At 35.5% G+C, this 20,075-nt stretch overlaps 1 protein-coding gene across 3 annotated transcripts in view; it reads right to left on the bottom strand.

The window, feature by feature from the left end:
* CTBP2 (C-terminal binding protein 2) overlaps positions 1–20,075 on the bottom strand; it is a 240,015-nt gene that overhangs the window by 140,286 nt on the left and 79,654 nt on the right. Inside the window, exon 2 of one of the 3 annotated variants that reach the window (XM_087964337.1) lies at positions 3,075–3,174. The exons of the other annotated variants lie outside the window; for them this stretch is intronic. The gene's annotated coding sequence lies outside the window, so the exon portion shown is untranslated. The remainder of the gene's footprint in view (positions 1–3,074; positions 3,175–20,075) is intronic. 3 annotated transcript variants of the gene reach the window in all.

Raw genomic sequence — 20,075 nt, 5'->3', positions numbered from 1 at the left:
ATGTCAAATCACAGGACCACCGTATTACAGTATGTATCTGGTATCCAGAAAGAAATTCATGAGGGCTATGCCTTGTGGGCATCTCCTGATGAAATTATGATACAAATACAGTCCCCCCACCCCCAAAGTAAAGGAATGGAAGCAGGTGTTTAGTTGCATTAGTTTTTATGCATCTTAAATCTCTGGATATGAAAAAAGTGGTCCTGGCAATGCGCACACACCTCTACAAATGCATTTATTAAACCCACCATTGAAATTCTATTCCTATGTGCTGCAAACGGTATCAACAAGTAAATGCTACCAAGTAACCAGATAAATTTCTGCTGAGAGCAACCACAAATTGTATAGAAAAAAAGCAAAAAAGAAATCAAGGTCATCAGCCAATCTCCCACAAAAAGAACATCTCTGCGCAATTACAGTAATCTGTTAGACTCTAAAAGGTGATAATGAAATACTACTGCTGGAACTGCGTAATAACATTCTATTTAATCTTTAGAAAAACACAACACACAGCAACTTATTTGGAATTGTGGTTATCCTGAATCTCTCAAGGAAAACATTTTTTGTTTGTAAGTTTCCATTGTTGAAACACCATGGCGTAACTATACACTAGTTATAACACTATGGTTGCTATGTCTTCTTTCTTTGTGACATAAAATATGTGCAGATTGTAAAAGCTGAAGGTGCCAAGCCAGAATTCTCTTTTCGTCCTAGAGAAACTTGTTTTATAAAGAAGAGACAGGTGGCAGAAACCTTCAGTGCCAAGATACAGGTAGCCAAGCAGCTGCCAACTTGCAAAGCTGGACAGAAGAAATCCAGAATTCAAATCTTGGGATTAACCATCTAAAGAACAGGATTTTTGGTTTTTGTTAAATGGAAACCTTCTTAATTGCATGGCTTCTCAATTCTTGACAATATATCTAATTTCCCAACCTTCTTGAGTCTGTTTAGGACATTGGGTATGAAGACAGTCTGACACCTGTTGCAAAGCCTTAATATAGATGGTTAAAAAAAAAAGATAATGCTAACTCACATTTTATATATTAGACTTTAGGAAGAAATAAAATATCATCCTACATAACATTTCACTCTGATCAGATGTTGTATCACTGTGCAAAATTACTTTATCTCTCTCTCTTTCTGTCTCCTATAACCTATAACTAGGTGGATGCACCATAGGGCAAAATCTTTTAAAGTAAGATATCTTAAATGGACTAACTTAAATCAAAAGACAGTAAGGAAATACCTTTGAAATGATGACCCAACAGAGCACAAGATTGTCTAGTGAATTATAAAAAAAAAACACTGGTTGCTCTTAACTGAGATTAATCTGCTAGTTCTGGGCTTATGCCTGCACCTAAACCTACCTTGTGAAAGCTGAAATTCCTGCAAATAACTTCCAAAATAAAATTTGGTTTTTCAGAGCTTCCCCAAACCTCTTTCTTCAATGGAGATAAATAAAACTCTGTGCTCTGCTTTCTGGTCCTACAAGGGCAGTTAACAAGAATTAAAACATTCCCCACCCTCAAAGAAAAAAAATCCCCACTGAAACATGCAGATAGAGCAGCTAAAATAGGTCATCAAATAATATTGACATTTCTTCACAAACACCTTCCTCATTATGGAGGGGGGATTTTTTATGCTTTGAAGTCAGTGTTGACTCCTGGTGACTGCCTAGACAAGTCCCTGCAGTTTTCTTGGCAAGATTTCAGAAGTGGTTTGCCACTGTCTGCTTCCTATGGCTGAGTGAAAGAGAAACTGGCCTAAACTCACACAGCTGGCCTTATGCTTAAGGTGGGACTAGAACTCTCCTGATTTCTAACCTGATTACCTTAACCTAGGGGTGTCAAACTCGATTTCATTGAGGGCTGTATCAGAGTTGTGATGGGTGTGGTCAGCTCAATGTCAACTCATGTTGGGGTACCTGTGGAGGCCTGAACACTCTGCCAGCAAAAATGGGCTCCTGAGCTCCGTTTTTGGCTGCAATGGCCTCTTGCAACCCTCTGCCAGCAAAAACAGAGCTCTGGAGGGCCGCATGTGGGCTCCATTTTCACTGGCAGAGGCACCATGGGTCGGTCCTTCACTATTTCCAGGGCAGCCCCGCAGGCTGGATCTAAGCACCACACATGCCAGATTGAGCCCGTGGGCCTTGAGTTTGACACCCCCACCTTAACCAATGCATTTAATTGGATCTCAAGGTGATCTTTATGCTAAATAGTAAATGGCTATTAAAAAGAGCACCATCTTAGCTACTTGGATTAGCAAGTACCTTAATTTAGGTGAAACCACTGAGAAAGCCCTTTCTCTTGTTCTTGTCAAGTAAAGTTTGGAATATACATAGATTCTCCTTCAGATTCTTAAAACAGAAGTGGGATAATAAGGACAGAAAACCTCAAATTTAGCTCTTTGTGGCTTTTAAATAATTGCTCACCTTTTAGATAATGCTCAGAAACAAAGGGCCTACCAGCAATTCTTATGCTCCATTTAATATAGCTTTTTGTTTCCAAAGACCCTTCCATGAAAGCTCTAAGTAAAGAGCATTTTAGTGATCTGGTTTAAGCATAATTTGATAGATAATTAGTTGGCAGCAAAACTGGTAGCTCTAATTGAGTTGAGCACTTTGCTCAAACCAGATCAATGTATTTTCTGTAATGAAGGATATTACCCTCTCTAGGCCCATCATCATGGTCATCAGTGTAAAAATGAAAGGACAATGTCCTGATCAAATGGGAAACAAAAAGGGAATAAAAATAGAAATGCCGTATCTAAACATAGGGCAACTCTGTACTTGGCAAATTTCAATTCCTAAATGAATACATCACAATAGAACGGAACCCCAATTCTAGATTAAGCAAGAGAATCCCAAATAGATATAAGAAGCTATAGTATGAAATGTATAGCCTCCCAATTCTTTCTATAAAACAATGCAAAGTTGCATCAGAAGAACTGCAGCAATTTAATTAACTACATGTTGGTACTGTCTTGGCTGCTGAGAGTCATGAGAAATATGGATGGGCACCAGATTGGGGAAAATTTCAGTACAATATTAGAATTTCATACAATTGCTACCTTACCAGAATAATGAAGAGTATAAACAACACCAGATAATCATTTCTATAGAGTCATCACATCACCAGAACAAAATTTCAAGGGATAATTTTTAATCCGTATTACCTATAAAATAAAAAAATAAATAAAAATGCATTCATTGTCAATTAATACATCTGCATTACTACTGAAACAAAATCTGAGATACATTAAAGACCAAATCAATTAAAATTACTAATCAGGAAGATTAGGTTAGTAGAATCTTCACTTCTACTAAAAATGCATTCTTGCAGTTTGCATAACCTATGTATTTTTCATTACTCAGAGATGTAGATTTACCATTTAAAGAAATCATTTAGTCAGTTTTTAGAAAATAATTTTCATTAAAAATGAACAGCTTTCTTAGTATTAATTACATAGTCTAGTCAAATGGACTGAAAGGCTAAAACAACAAAAGAAAACTGAAAACTGGACGTTTGGTGTGGTATTTCAAGTATTGGACCAATCAGACCAGTTCATCCTCAGCCATACAACATGCTTAGTAACTTTGGACCAGTTATTCTCAGCCCAACTTATCTCACAGTGGTGGTTGTTGTGGGGAAAATAGAACGAGCAAGGTGTGCTGAATATGATCCCTGCTTTGATTTATTTGAGTTTGAGTGAGTGAGTGAGGAAATCAGGGAAGAATATTACCTCCTGCAGGAAAAGCAGGATGTAATTTCAACACAATAATAAATAAAAGTATATGAATAGTTCCAGTAACTTCCATCAGCTCACCAGTGAGTGTTTTCTTGAAACATCAGTAGCAAAGACAGTTTCTGAACAGATGATCTTTTCCCTGAAACAGATTACAATTTATATTAGAGAAGAATGGCTGGTGAATGCTGATGTCTTAGGAAGCTCCTCTACTTCAGCTGTTAAAGAATGTCTTTGATACTGAGTATTGACAATACTGCCAAGAAAACAGGCTGGAGAAAGGGCTTGTTTCATTTGTCTATTTCTCCTTTCAAGGTTAAAATTAGTTCCTTCGAACATCACCAACATCAGAGAAAGAAGAGTTCTTGTTTTGTATTTTGTTCAAGGTCGCAGAAACAGATTTTGGGAGAATTACCGAGCATTCCCTATTTCTTATAGCAGCAAATTGAAAACTCTGCTCCTGATAGGTCCATCTATTTCTTCCTGATTTTGTCTATCAGCTATCATCAGAATAGGCTAACTCTTTACAGATCCCAAAAAAACTACAATAATCCATTTTACTGGTTACTCTGCAGGTTAAGGTCCCCTTGTTTTCTTCATGTATATGTTTTCAACTGAGTCAGGTGAAACTGTAGGAAGTAGAATTTAATCTATTTCACAGGGAAAAATGCTTATTGCTGTAATTTTTAAATAATCCTGCATTTATTATGCATTCACTGGTTAACTAATCCTCCTCTCATATGTGCCAAAGAAACATCAAGTCCCCTTTTTAAAAAAAAGAGCTATGAAGTAGCATTAATAATAGGTTATTTATTGCTGAGGGGGGAAACTTTGTCAACTGTCAAAACACACTTAAAGCACCAAAAGAATCTCTTGCAATAGAAACTCCCATTCTTTTGTCCTCTTGTATAAAATGACTATTAAATATCACTACGTGACAATTTATGAAAGCTCTATACTAGACATGCTTCATGGGTGCCAATACTTTAATATGATAATTCCACTTTGTCATTCGCTCTTCTTTCTCCTTTTTTAAGGATTTATACTCTGTACCGTTTTATCATAAAGCCATCAACTGCCACTCACTGCAATTAAGTTAAATCAGTATGGCTCATGAGTAACTTGCTTATACCAAGCAAGGTAGACATTGCAAAGATACAATATATCCCTGTTCCAGGTTTTGCATTTCTTGGCTTCTTTCCAATGCATGAAAAAGTCTATATAGTATGTTTTAGTGGTTTTAATCTTCAAAAGATTAAATCCACTACATTAAACTACATTAAACCTGGAAGAAATAATGGTTTAATTGGGATAGCTACAGCAGCTGCCTCTCACAATCCATTTTGGAACTGAGTTCAAAAGCACATCCCATTTCTTGAGTATATCTTTTTCTTATCCTTTTGTGTCCTGTCACACACCCCTCCCCTTTCTGTTTTATTTCCATCATACCTGATGAAGACATAGGGAGAATTTGGAAGTCCCCATATGATTTTGAACTCTTAAGGAGGCTTAAGGAAAAAATAGCCTTGAGGTGTATTCTGGATTTTTTTTCTTAAAGACATTAGTATCTCTGTTTATTAAACTGAAAATGGTTACTGCAAACAATAAAAACAATAAGACAGAAGCTGCTCACCCAACTGAATGTCAAATGTATAAGTAACTCTATCCAAATATTGTCAGAATGATATTCATTTATATTAGCCAAAGAGAGCCAGTTTGGTATAGTGGGTAAGGCATTGGCTGGAAACTGATGAGACCATGAGTTCAAGTCTGATTTTCAACGCAAAGGAGGAAATGGCAAACCATTTCTGAAATTTTGCAAAGAAAATGCATGGACTTGTCTAGGAGCTCACCAGGAAATGCAACTTTCTCAATTTTAGAGTTTCTCACACTGTACCACACAATCTGAAAGCATTTGGTATTGTGTGAACACGACGACACTGTTTTTCAGTCACTGTTACTGAACATGATAAATTTTCTTAAGTAAAGAGGTAATCTAAGCATATATGGAAATCTGTGAGCATGTAGTAATATCTCTCTTCAGTTTGAAACTTGATGCATCCCAAGTAATATGCAAAATAGACTTAAATAACTGAGATGCTGGAGGGATAATACAATTAGAAATGTAGGCCTACCTTACATTTTAAATTCAACTTGCCTTCTGAGTGCTACATCATTTTTGTAATCCACTGTATCAAACTAATATGATTTATTTTAATAAAACTGTCTTTTTACTAAGCATATTGATTTTTATTGTAAACCACCTACATTTACATATGTGAAATGAGCAGCTTTATAAATGGATTTAAATTTAAATGAAATAAAATAGTGAAAAATCCAAGCAAAGTCAAAGAAGATATTTTTTTAAAACAACAATCTAAATTCTGTAAGGTATATGCAATTTAAAAGTAAGAGATTCTCTTGCATTTTAGTAAATAAAAAAAAGAAACTAGGTTTAACTAAAGTAATATCACAACTTGACTTTGCTGGCAGCTGAAGTCAAGGCGTAATTCTCAAGAATTTTGCATCTTAGATGTTTATATGTAACGGGAAAGTGAGAACCTATCAGAAGCCTGTATCCATGGAACTATCAATCAAACAGGCAAAAGATCCAATGAACTTGAGTCAATATTTTAAAAACAAAACAAATAAAAAGCGCCTCACTTAAGTAATTAGTTCAGCTTGAGTGATACTACTATCTCAAAACAACCAGAATGTTCACCTGCAGCTGGAGCACTTCAGCGTATAAATGAATTCAAGACAAAAATTGGCAACCCTAAAATGTTTTAATAAATAATCCCAGTCGATTGCATAAAAGAAATTTAGGAAAGATTTAATCTCCCAGAAAGCTCAGGATAAGCAAGAATTCTCCTAAAAAGCATCCTTTGTCACCAATTTGAAAAATGTTTAACATTCAAAACCTGGAACACTGCTCACTTGATAACCAAATAAGCATTCTAGAATAAAGCAAACTACATGATTGACAGCATACTGGGCTGTGAGAGTTCCACTGCCTTTGTATGCATTTCACTCAGGCTTCATTTATTGTAGATTTGAAACATCTTGCTTACTGACAAAGTAAATCAGGATGGGGGCGCATTTCTTTCTAATATGCATGAGGCAAGGATTAGGAAACAATTGCTGGCATTATATAAATTCATTACAGACAGCCTACTGGAGGCTAGTCAATTTCATCATGAGAAAAAGGGAAGCCAAAAGACATAGGTGTTAATTTGCCTCCACAATTCAATAAAATTTAAGAAATTAAACTGAAGGTTTTTAGTTTATGAGCAATCAAAGGGGCAACTTAATTTAAAAATAATTTAACTATATAACTTATAAAGGCAATGGCTGTTTCCTTGCATGAGGGTTCTAATTTATTCACTTGGGATCCAGAAAAAGGTGGGAGCAAAAGGGTTAATAAAACTCAAGGCTGAAAGTTGGAAATGAGATTAAATGAGACATCTCAGCCATGAGTCTGACTAAGGCCACAAAGCCAAAAATGTCTCCTTTAATCCTATTTTCTATTTCTAGAATGCATTTTAATAACCTCTTTGTATATGGTACAATGATTTTAGCAAGGGCCATTTTAAGCAGATTTTCCACACTAGGAAGCAACATGGGTTAAAATAATTGCCTCCTGCATCTCATACATGAAACTCTCAGTTTAAGCCTGAAATCAGATAATAAAACCATACAATTTAAGAAAGTATCCACGGAGGAAGTGATTTTCTTGACAAACATCCAAGGGCTGCAACGTACAACAGTCTCTCCCCATCACTCATGCACACATAGAAGCTCTTTCCTGCCAACTGGAAGACTAAAGAAAACAGAAATGCTTTTTGCCTGATGTGGAATTTCCTGATCAAATGTCACTGGGCAGAGAATTTCTTTGCTTTGGGGCAAAACTGTCAAAGGCTCTGGCACCTGCCATTTCCAATCTGGACTTGAAGAACAGTTAATACAAACCATTAGCTAAAAGGACATGGCACAAAATTGAAAGCGGGGATGTGAAAGTTAGACAAATGTTTTTTGGTACGCAGGAGAAATCTGTCAAGTATGAAGTATGAACATGACTTGGAAACTTTATGGGAAAGATGAACACAACTGGGTATCTATGGTAATATATTTCCAAAGCTCACTAACAATTATTAACCAATGACTGTACATAACAAATGGCTTTTGAAACAAGCAAATCCAACAAATAACATAAAAATCCATCCTCCCTGTTAATTCCATTCTCTGCAGCTGGTTATCCGCTTTGATTTGTCTGTTCAAGCACAAAGTATAGTTGAACGGCCACTCCATACTTAAAAATATTTACTGTTTCGACAGCACAATCTGGAGTTTTCTCCCAATCTAAGACAGCACTTCGTTGTATTACATCATTACAGCTTTGTCATTTATGTGTTACCCAACAACTCATAGGGAAACTAATTCAGACAGAGAAATCAGCAGACACCCATATTCACAACCAATCTGACAACTTAATTTTGCAAGAATAGAGGCAAAATGTGGAGGCAAAATACACTGTTTGTTCACAGACAAGCTGGAGGATGTGAAGGGGGGGTGTTTGATCAATTTTAGTTACTTCCTTTCTTTTAGAGAGATTTAATGCCAGTGATGATCGCACATAAGCATGGATTAGATTTAGTTCTCCTGTTTTATTTTTGCTCCTTTGTGATAATCCTTTGTGCCTTTAAAACTGCATTTTAACTGAGCTAAATAGTTCTGCTGAGGTCAGGCTGGTTATTGTAAAAGGCACTTGTTCCTCTGCCCATATATGCTACATCTTTTTTCCTCCTGTTTGTTAAAACATGTAAGAAATTTTATGACACTGTTTAAACCTATATAAATATATAGATGTTAGATCAGTACAGCATTAACATTTCAGCTAGAGTAAGAAAAATGACCGTCTAATCTAGCATTGTATTTTGCATTGCCCAATTAGACAGTTTTAGAAATGCCAGAAGTGGCCTTTTACTTAATCAATTCACTATGTAAAGCAGTCTATCTGTTTATATCTGGAGATATTAGGGTCTTCAGGGGTAGGCAGCCTGCATATTATCTATTTTTAAACTAAAAATCATCAATAGAACTCTTCTATTGCTTTTCAAATGGAGATGCAGTCTCTAATTTTATACATCCCATTGAGCTATCACAGCTTAACAACTTAAATGACTGAATAGACAATCTCTTCGCTTCAATTGGTACATTTTCCTCTTCTTATTTTTCCATTTCAGCTTTTAAATGTCCTTGCCTTTTCCTATTTTTGTTTCTATGTGAAAGATTTAAAGTTGGGATACAAAACTTGATGCAAGTAGAAAATTTAGAGGACTCCAAAATGCTTTATTTTTATTTTTTTGATGAATCTAGTCATTTGGGGAACACTCTAAGAAACTAATCTTTGGAGAAGCAGTTTGTGCTGCTTCAGGGATAGTCCGGCTGAGAAACAGTCCTGCTTCATTCAGAACACAAAGTTACAATATTTTTAAACTATTTATAGTTTGGAGAACTGATTTTCAATAATCACCATTATCAGAACAACCATTTTGGAATGTCCCAAGAAAAACAGACTCCAGAACAGAAGGTTTTATTCAAACCCAATTAGAAATTATAGTTTACCTTTTAAAGCCAATGTTAAAAGAAAGGGCGTTGGTACTTACCAGACACGCCCATTCTCTTTGAACTGTGAAGAGCATCCAGTAGTGGGAGGTGCTTCAGTCTCTGCATGTCTAGGCTGGGCTTAATTTGTGGAACGCTCCTCCTCCTCCACGGGACTCCTCCCCAGCGTTCCCCAGTTTTGGCGAAGATGAAAGAAATAAATACCCTCGCCCTCAATGCCCTAACAATTTGTTGGCTGAAACAGGACCCCAACAGACTGAAAAAGGGTGGGGCTGGATGATCTTCACAGCTCAAAGAGAACGGGTGTGTCAGGTAAGTACCAACGCCCTTTCTCCCATGTGCTGTTCAGAGCATCCAGTAGTGGGACATACCAAAGCTTGGCCTGTCCTACAGGAGGGACTCCGTCTGGCTTGGAATCCCCTCCTGGTCCCTGTGGACCCGTTGAAGAACTCTTCTGCCAAAGGAGGCCTCAGAGGATGCAAACACATCTATTTTATAATGCCTAATGAAGGGCGATGGAGAGGCCCAGGTTGCAGCTCGACAAACTGGACTATTTCCAAACCTGCTGAATAATTCTCCTGTTTCGGCCAAGGAAGAACAAAAAGCACTGCCTATCCTCAACGAGGCTGAGCCAAAACTGGGGAACGCTGGGGAGGAGTCCCGGGGAGGAGGAGGAACATTCCACAAATTAAGCCCAGCCTCGACATGCAGAGACTGAAGTACCTCCCACTACTGGATGTTCTGAACAGCTCATGGGAGAAATACTGGATCTCAAATCAAGACATGCATATGAATGTATGTGTGCGCAGACACATGCACACAGACACATACATCCTGCAACTCAAAATCCTTTATCTAGAAAAAAGAAAAAGCAAATTTCACATTGATGAATCCATCAACTTGTTACAACTAACGGCTTATGAGCATAGGCACTGTGATAAGAGCACTCACAACATTTTAATAATTGCTTAATCAAGGATTCTTACACATACACACACACACACACACAGAGAGAGAGAGAGAGAGAGAGAGAGAGAGGATAAGATGAACAAAGCACTTAGGGAAAATGAATTGTTAGCTCACCAAATACTTCTAGATGTCAGCTACACTTCTTAATACCACTTAATGAAGTGCTCTCAGCAACTGCAATATATGCTAGAAATTGGTTCAATGAAACAATGTTCCTTTGCTTCCATTTTTACAACTCCTTATTCCTTAAAGCCAAAAACACAACCTTGCTGTACACTAATTTCACAAATGAAATAATAGGAAATATATATCCAGCAACAGCATCAAGACTTGCTCTTTCCCAGAGAGTAGACTAAACAAGATTTCTGTTCTGGCCTGTCTGTAGTCAACAACACAATGCTCAGCCACCACCCATAATTCAAACAATATTTGATACATTATTTGAACACCACAGCCAAGGCACAAGAGTAAGCTTCCCCTGCCATGGAATCTTACTTACAATTGTTCTGAATTTTTTTAAAGTATGTTTTTATAACATAACTTTAGTGTACCTTACAAGAACTAGAGCAGTGTCACTCTCCCACAGCCTGCTGCTGTTATTTCTTTGACTAAATATTTCTTACTCATTCGTAATCTGAACTTTAGATACCTATCAAGTATATCTCAATCTGGCAGTGTCCTCGAGTCATATGATCATCTTTTGTGACTTTCTGACAAGCAAATTTATTGGGGAAGCCAGATTCACCTAACAACCATATTGCTAACTTAATAACTGCCGTGATTCACTTAACAATTGTGGCAAGAAAAATTGTAAAATAGGGCAAAACTCTCTTAACAATTGTCTTGCTTAGCACTAGAAATTTTGGGCTCAATTGTGGTCATAAGTGAAGGACTAGCTGTAAAACAACATTTGCAATATTTTAATATTTCTATGTATTTCTCTCAGTAGAAGTTTAGTAGTGCAGCCATAAACAAATACAAAAATAGAGCAGTTCTTAGAATACAATTTATGCTACTCAACGGGTATGGTCAGAGACAGAGACAAAATGTCATTTGGAGTCATGGCCGTTGGGAACGTTAACAAAACAGATGGCACAGCCGCCATCTGCAACTAATGTACCTTTGCAGGAAAAAGTACAAATGGTTTAAGGCAGGGGTTTCCAACCCTGGGCCGCACACTGGCACTAGTATGTAGCGCACCAAGTACCAGGTTGCAAAAGCAAGCAAAGCCCCATTCATGCACAATCGGGATCCAGGCAGGGCATGAAATCATACCCCCAGTCCATAGAAAAACCATCCTCCAAGAAACCGGTACCTGGTGCCCAAAAAGTTGCAGGCCACTGGTTTCAGGTGTTTGGGACAGTGGCATACCTGGATGCACACCTGAATCTGTGTTTCAAATCTAAATTTGGTCCCAAGATTTAGATTTTAACTTTAGCAGTCTCTTCTCAAAATCATCTTTAGTTTTGGTTTTATTTTTCATTTGCTATTTATTGATGAAGTTATAAACCATGACTCTGTTCATAGAATGGCATTATTGGATTTAGCTCATTATACTTTAAATAAATTGCACAATTACGATCAGGAACCTGACCAAATTCTATCTACAATAAACAGAAGCTTATAATACACCAGAATGAAGAACTTCTAACTAGTAACATTAATATAATATTAAAATAATATAATACTATAATATAATACCAGATAATATAATACCATATAATATAATATAATGTAATGTAAGAATAGTATAGAATAGAATTATGACAGAAAGCTTGAAACCCATCTCTGAGGAAGATGGGCTGTTTAGAAATATGAATAATAATAAATAAATTGCAAGCAACAACTCTGGTAGCCTATGTTCAAGAGCAAACTAAGTTTTAATCAAAAGAAGGAAATGCAAAGCTTGATGTAGCATGAAATATCTCCAGAGACCTGTTTAGTGAAATTAACTAGTAGTTTAATAGAAAAAAAAGGTTGATATACGAGAGTATTGCAATTTCTTCATAGAAATTAACATTTCAATCCTGTTTTTATCTAAAAGTCATTAAACTGTGCAACATGAATTATTGGAACTGTAGCAGAGAATTAACTCTATTCATCAAGGAAGTCCAAACAGTTTAGAGTGCATCTGTAATGAAAAAATAGCTTCACATTTCTATCTCTTCTCATTAAAGTAAACCAGTTTTCTCTCTCTCAGTATATAAAACTGTCTCCTCTTCATGTAATTTATATTACCATAAGCCCACTCACATTCTAAACTATAACACGCCTCCAATTAATTTTTGCGGCTTTTGCCTGAAAATTTAATGAGATAGTAGAGTAAGAACCTGCTGACTCCAGATTATGTGTGTACTTCCAGTATTAATGCTGGCGTAGTAAAATCATCTGATAACATGCTTAATGGGAGCTTCACACTATTGTTAAGGAAGTAGGTAAGTTAAGGAAGTAGGTAAACCTTTTACAACATTTACTCCTTTTTTTAAAAAAAGAGCTAATTATTAAAGTAAAATTACTACAGTAGCTCCTTATTAAGCATTTAGAAGATAAAGATTCTCACACTTCAAGTGTAATTCCTGAGAGAGATTTTTCAGTAATATCTTATTTGCTTTTAAAGCACGTTTTTGTCACAGAATTCCTAGAACATTCAAATTGATTTAGAATGTTAAAATATATTCAAGACTTAAGAAGAAAGACATATTTTAACAACTCTGAGAGTACCCAACATAGAGAAATCAGTTCAGTTATTAAAATAAAGGGTTTGTGCGGAATTCAAAAGAGATTCATTTGGAAAAGAAATTGAATGATGGATGATTGCATGACAATACAACATCAATAAAAAGTAACTGATTCATAATTTTTTACTTATATCAAGAAGTATCTAGGGAATATTTGTGAAAAGGTTAATTTTGATGTCTATAATACCTTTCAAGTGCCGTTATTATTATCCTTAGTTTTCAAATTTCAAAAAGGAACCAAGATATTTGATAGCATCCTTGAACTTATAGATGATGCAAATAGAGGAACACAAAAGCTTACTGGCAGCCCAAGGGCATTCATGAAAATAAAGATGATCTAGATGCTAGATGATTTTTTTAAAACAATAAATTGGAAACGCAAGTGCAACAGTAGGTCTAGTAATCACCAAGGGAAGAATCTATTATTGTCCTGGATACCACATTGAAGCAGAAGGCTGCAGAGCAATCCTCAACAGAAACAAAAATTATATTGCATGTTGAAATGGCACACGATCAGAACTTTAAATTATTCAAGCAAGCATCATTCAAACAAATCAATCATCTGAATCAAAACATCTCCTCAATAATTCAGTCAGAGTAAGAAACAATATCGGGAAGCTGTTTTAGAAATCTTGATTAATACATTTTGTTCATTTATTTTAAGATAAAGAGGTCACTAAAAATGAAACAAGTACTATTTCTGTCACATTGGAATCTGCAATACGTTTCCAAAAATTTTACTAGCTACAGTGAAAGGATTGTTAATCAGTAATCTATCTAATCCACCGCATTCACGATGCAATCTACAGGCTGTCTGGGAATTACTGATATAATAATTTATTTGAACAAAATTAAATGAAAACCAGAATATGCTCAGGATCATGCAAGTTTTATAACTTAGGTTTAATTCAAAAAGAAAGGTAGAGAAGAAAAACAAAGCCTTATCAACCACTTTCTTTCTAAAATAGCTTTAGCAGGGAATTCCTTCTTCTATGATGAACAACTGTACAGGTAGTCCTCAACTTATGATCACAAATAAGCCCAAAATTTCTGTGCTAAGTGAGACATTTGTTAAGTGAGTTTTACTTCATTTTACTTTTCTTGCCACAGTACTTAAGTGAATCACTGCAGATGTTAAGTTAGTAACACGGTTGTTAGGTGAGTCTGGCTTCCCCAATAATTTTGCTTGTCAGAAGGTTGCAAAAGGGGATTACATGACTCCCAGACACTGTAACAATCGTAAGTATGAGTCAGAAGCCAAGTGTCTGAATTTTGATCACATGACCTTGGAGATGCTGAAATGGTCATGAAGTAAAAAATGGTAATAAGTCACTTCTTTCAGTTATAATCCCTGCAGCCCAGTCCTGAAGCTATAGTAAATAAATTAAACATCTTTTTATTGATTGTAGCTCTCATCAATATAGGACAACAAATATTTCTATCATTGCGTATTCCTTTGTAATTTTTAACATTTGAATGGAACTTTTAATTCTGCCAATTGCTCTTCTGGGATCATTAGATCCAGATAAGATTACCACAGATTCATAATATTTAGATATTGCAACACCTGACCTCGACAGGACATGAAGTACATTTTATATTAAAAAGATATAGATTTCTTGAATTGCTCATCATTTGCCTTACTCACTATGCCAATGAGCAAATCAAAAATCTGCATTTAAATTGAATGTTTTGATGTACAAAAACTGGGCAGCCTCAGGGTAAAGAGATATCATTTTCCATCTTCTATTCAAAATTAGATTTAAAATCTAATCAAGGATTTTTTAAAATATAACGGACATTTTGACTTGTCATTCTATCACCTGGTTTTATAGTCAAAATGCAGATTCCTTTTCCCTAGAGATTATTTATAGGAAGGAACATTCAAAATAGTGTGATATTTCAGCATTCTCTATCAAACTAATCTTTTTAAAAAGATTGCATTTATACAGGTTTTGTAAATCATCCTGGCTCATAATTCCAGCCATTATTCAGTGAGAAATTCAAGCAATTGGATTTCATTAGCATATGTTGTAACAAATCTGCATTTTTAGATTTGTCGTAAGTGCAATGACCAACTCAGTGACCTGAACCCAATAGGCTTTCATCTGAAATGCTCTTATCAGATGGTTCTTCTAACCTTTATAACTTTTACAGACCAAATAAAGATGCAACATGCAATCTCAGCTACTGACCAGACCAAAGAACAAAAGGGAGCAATTTGAGCATCACTGACATTATGGTTGCATTTTTAGAATACAATGTTAGCCAATCAACATGTTATAGTACAATAAGATCAGTGGTGGGATTCAATTTTTTTTATTACTGGTTCTGTGGGTGTGGCAGGGGAAGGGTACTGTAAAATCTCCAGTCTGAAGTAGTATTTGCTGGTTCTCCGAACTACTCAAAATTTCAGCTACAGTTCTCCAGAACTGGTCAGAACCTGCTGAATACCACCTCTGAGTAAGATGTATTTAAGCATTATGCAAAACTATGAGCTTGAAAGGAGAATAGGATTTGGGAAAATATCAAACCCTGTCTTACGTTTTAAAGAAACTGCATAATCTATTTGGTTTGGAAATTAACCATTTAGAAGTTTGCTTATTGGGGTCAAAAAATGAGTTAGTGCAGGAAGCAAAGAGCTTCGGGGCTAGAATTTACACCAAACTTGGTTCATAACTTCAACTTCTGCCTATTAAGAGATCTAGGCTCAGACATAATATTAAACATTGCATGGGATTGGACTATCTGAAGGACTGTCTCTTCCCAATTACATCAACCTGCTCCCTTAGATTTCACAAAAAGTCATGCTGTGAAACTCAGGAGATGCACTTTCTCTGCTGTTGTGCCCACTTTCTAGAACATAGTTCACCCTGAAATTAGATTAACCCCATCTCTTCTGATTTTTCATATGCTGCCAGACCTGGGGTTCCCAGGAAACTGAAGATTGTTCAGATCGCTCCACTGTTGAGAGGAGCATTTTTATCTCCCTTTCAACTAAAGTTGGTATATTTGTTTTTAATATTTTTATCATGGTGGCTTTTTTAAAAAGATTTTTATCTCTTTTTATTGTCTGTTTAATTATTGTTGTATCCCCCCCACGGGGTGAAGCAGAACTATTACTTTAACCCTATTACACCAAAATCCTGCCTGAACAGAACCAATATATTAGCAAAAATGTTATATGCATAAATGTTGTATGTAGTTACAAGGAATCCATGTTGCAATGAAGATTTCCTGTCACCTGTGCATAGACTTATACTCCAGATTTGAATATAAGAAAATAATTATTAAGTATAAGAAGGTAATTATTAAGTCAAAATCTAGGTATTATAATCAAATTCTGATCTGGAATATCAAAGAAAATTAGACTTTAATTCAACTTCACAGAGCTGTCTTAAACCCTATGAGTAAATCGAATGCAATATAGTGGTTAAGTCTATATACAATCCACACTAGTTTAAATGTTACTTCAGATAATATCAGGCACTCTGTCAATTTGTATTAAACACATCCACATAAAATACCTGGATAGGCTTAGTACACATCTTAGTACCAGATTATCCCAATTTTAAGATGCTATCAGGACCTCCCAGCTGTTTTTTAAAAGAGTTGGGCAGTAGAGATCTACATTGAAGGAGCATAGTTTTAGCTGTCTATCAGCAGAAGCTAGTAAGCTTGCCTAGACAAAATGGGTGTATTTTTAAATGTTTAATTTATGCTCTCTTCCTGCCTAAGGTATGGATGTCAATCACTGAATTCACAAAACTACATCTTATTGAATTGAGTATTTGGCTAGGGATAAAGGCATTTTTAATACTTTCTCACATGCAAAAGCCTTGGAATAATAAAAACTACGCTAAAATAAGTTATATTTTGAAATAAGGAAATATTTTATGGAAATATTACAGGGAAATGGGAAGAGAATGTTATTATGGCATTTTCATCATATTGACTTGTTAGCGATTAAACTACAATAATACAATTTATGCCCCAATTTTATCTGATGCTCTGCATTTCTAATTAATTGGAAAATTGCCATATAATTTCAAAAATTCACAACTAAATTGCATATAACCTAAGATTAAAATCCTGAACATTTATTTAACAATTATTTAAACATGAAAAGAATGCTTCTGAATGGGTCCTTAGTCAACAAATTTAAGTAACCCAGGAGAATACACAATTAAAAATTATTGTTAATGGAGTGACATATGTATACTTTAATAGTTTTTTTTTCACCTAACATTAACACTACAATGAAAATAAAGCACAATTTATCATTTGCTAAATTTATCGTCTGCTATAAATATGAGAAAAAACAGAAGAGAACCTTTTGGAACTACAAAAAATAAAGAAATTTATTATGCCATAAAGTACTGTGAATTTGGTTGGGAAGATATAGTAAACTACAAGGCAGAAAAAATGGAAGTATATAGTATAATTGTCTTCTTGAAAATGGTTTATAAGACACAGGCATTCTTGAATTTGTGAGGCAATTAATCATGTTATCATAAAAAGACAATTGTCTCTGCTGAATTTCCAAGATATAAACCTTACTTCCTAATACCTGAATTGAGGATATAGCTGTTTTAAGAAGGGTTATTCTCAACAAGTTAATTGCCACAGTTGGACTCTTCCACATTTCATTTGCCTCTGGTCAGGTTACTTATTATTTGCCACTGAACCAAGATGAGAAAGAATGTGAATGTGCTGGCATAGAAACTGTGTTGATTTGTACATGCGGTTTACTCAATTCCAGTGCAAATCAACATAAGAGAGAATGTATTTTTTTAAGCACACCCGCACCAGAATTAATCCAACCATCTCTCTTACTTAGATTTTCTATGGTTTGAAAACTGACCAAATTTTAATGTACCTAAGGTGCTCAAATAATGTAAACAAAACAAAGTTGTAACTTTTAGTATGTCAAATGGTGAAGGGTGGGTAGTTGCATTCCAAGCCTGACAGACATGGAAATCTTCCTCACCTAGTGCAGAACGAAAAATTAATGTGTGCATGCGATAGATATGTAGGTGTATTCATATTTACCCACTTAAGTGACCTTTTCATGAATTAAAAAAGTAGATTGCTGGCCTTTAATATTTTATAAGCCTCTTGGTTGACTCTGAAATATTAAAAAAAAAACCTAAGATGATTTAAGCCAACTTTCCTCAAGAGAAAACGCTGAACCACAGACTGGAATGCAAACAGATGAAAAATAAAGAACATCTTGGACTTCAATATGTACAAATGGTAATCCAGACTTAATTGTTATATCATAGAAAAGTCAGAAATAACTGTTTCCCAAAATGAGCAGTACTATTTTCTTCAGGGATTTTCATATGTATCAAATCATAACACTGTGATCGTAAGCCCAAATTTTTGCTATACATTATGGTCAAATTATCATATGTCTTTAATTAGTATGAAGCATAACGTATGCTTAATTTATAACTCATTCAAAATGATCCAAATTACTTTTCTTTGTAAGATGAAATGGGGTACAATAATTTAATAAGTTTGAATATTAAAAATATGCATGTGAAAAAAATATAATGCCCCTAAAGTTTTAAAAACTATTTAAGATTGAACAGATGTAAGGAACAAAGGAGGCTTCTAATAATTTATTTTTTAAATTCTCCATAATTCTTACAAATCAAACATTTGCTTCCAGTAACTTTAGTTAAAAAGAGAAGAAAAAAGAAATGGGGAGGACAAAATAGAATTTTTTTTAATGTGAGCTAAGAAGGGCAATGAAACACATGCACATTTCTTATAGATACTAAGCCCTAATCAATATTAATCTGAATTGAAGAACTACAGCAAAGATTGCTGGAATTAAGGAGAACTTCCTAACAGTGAGGACAATTATGTGCGGAGGCTGAAAACAGAGCGCGTAAAGGCCGAAAACGGGATGCATAGAGGCCAAAAATGGGGCGTGTGCAGGTGGTGATAGGCGGTGGCGGTGATGGGCGGCAGTGATTCCCGCAGCCTGGAACAGCTGATCGGCGGTATTCCAGGAGGCCGATCCAATCACTAATCAGCTGCTCATGCTAAATCAGACTGTGCTGAAAATGACCAGGCTATTTGCTGCAAGGAGGCAAATTAGTAGAAGGCAGAGGCAGATTTTTTTCTTGTTTTCCTCTCAAAAAGCTAGGTGTGTCTTAAAGTCCGTAGCATCTTATAGTCCGAAAACTACAGTAACTAGTGGAACAGCTTCCTTTCTGAAATTGTAGGTGCTTCATCACTGGAGGTTTTTAAGAAAAGACAGGAGAGCCACTTGTCTGAAATGGTACTAAGATCTCTTACTTGAATAGGGGGTTGGACTAGAAGACCTCGGAGATCCCCTCCAGTTCCATTCTGATTGTTTTTTTCCTTTCCTTCTTCTTATGCCCAAGAGAATCAGGGAGGAGCCAGTCTGAATCTTTCTTAATACTTCCCTGAGCTCAAAACATGTTTTTTGCACATGTTGTTGTAACAAATCTGTCAATCTCCATGGCTTCTTATATTTCAAGACTTCTTCTAATGTTACAATTATTTAAATATTATGATCTAAGACTTCTTCAAATGTTGCAGTCCTTAATATGTTGATGATGTTCCTACTAAACAATTGCGTTCATAAACCTGAGTGTCTAAACAGGAAATGTAAAATCCCCCGAGAATGATGAATACCATCACAAGGCATATAATTAGATCTCACATACTGCCAAGTGTAGTAGGCAGAAGATGGAGGTGTGATTCCGAAAGATTCTTGTTTAAAGCGTGGCTGCATATACACAAAGTCTAAGTTGGGGGAAGAGACAGTAGCAATTGTATTGTCTGATAGTAAAAACTCATGCAGCTTTTCAAAAGATTTACTTAACATGCAATTTTTGATACAAACTTCATGGCAATTCTTCCTGCCCAGTCCCACTTTCAACATTATAATATACTCATAACTGATTTCCTATACATTAAATCATTTTACAGAGTTTGTGCTCTGATACCTTTGTCATC

This window comes from Notechis scutatus, chromosome 4, assembly GCF_049901735.1.
Source record: "Notechis scutatus isolate UNSWTSFEM ecotype Mainland chromosome 4, rNotScu1.2, whole genome shotgun sequence".
In the NCBI taxonomy this organism is placed as follows: Eukaryota; Metazoa; Chordata; class Lepidosauria; order Squamata; family Elapidae; genus Notechis; species Notechis scutatus.
The sequence above is the reverse complement of the archived record's forward strand: the minus strand, read 5'-3'. Positions and strand labels throughout refer to the sequence as shown.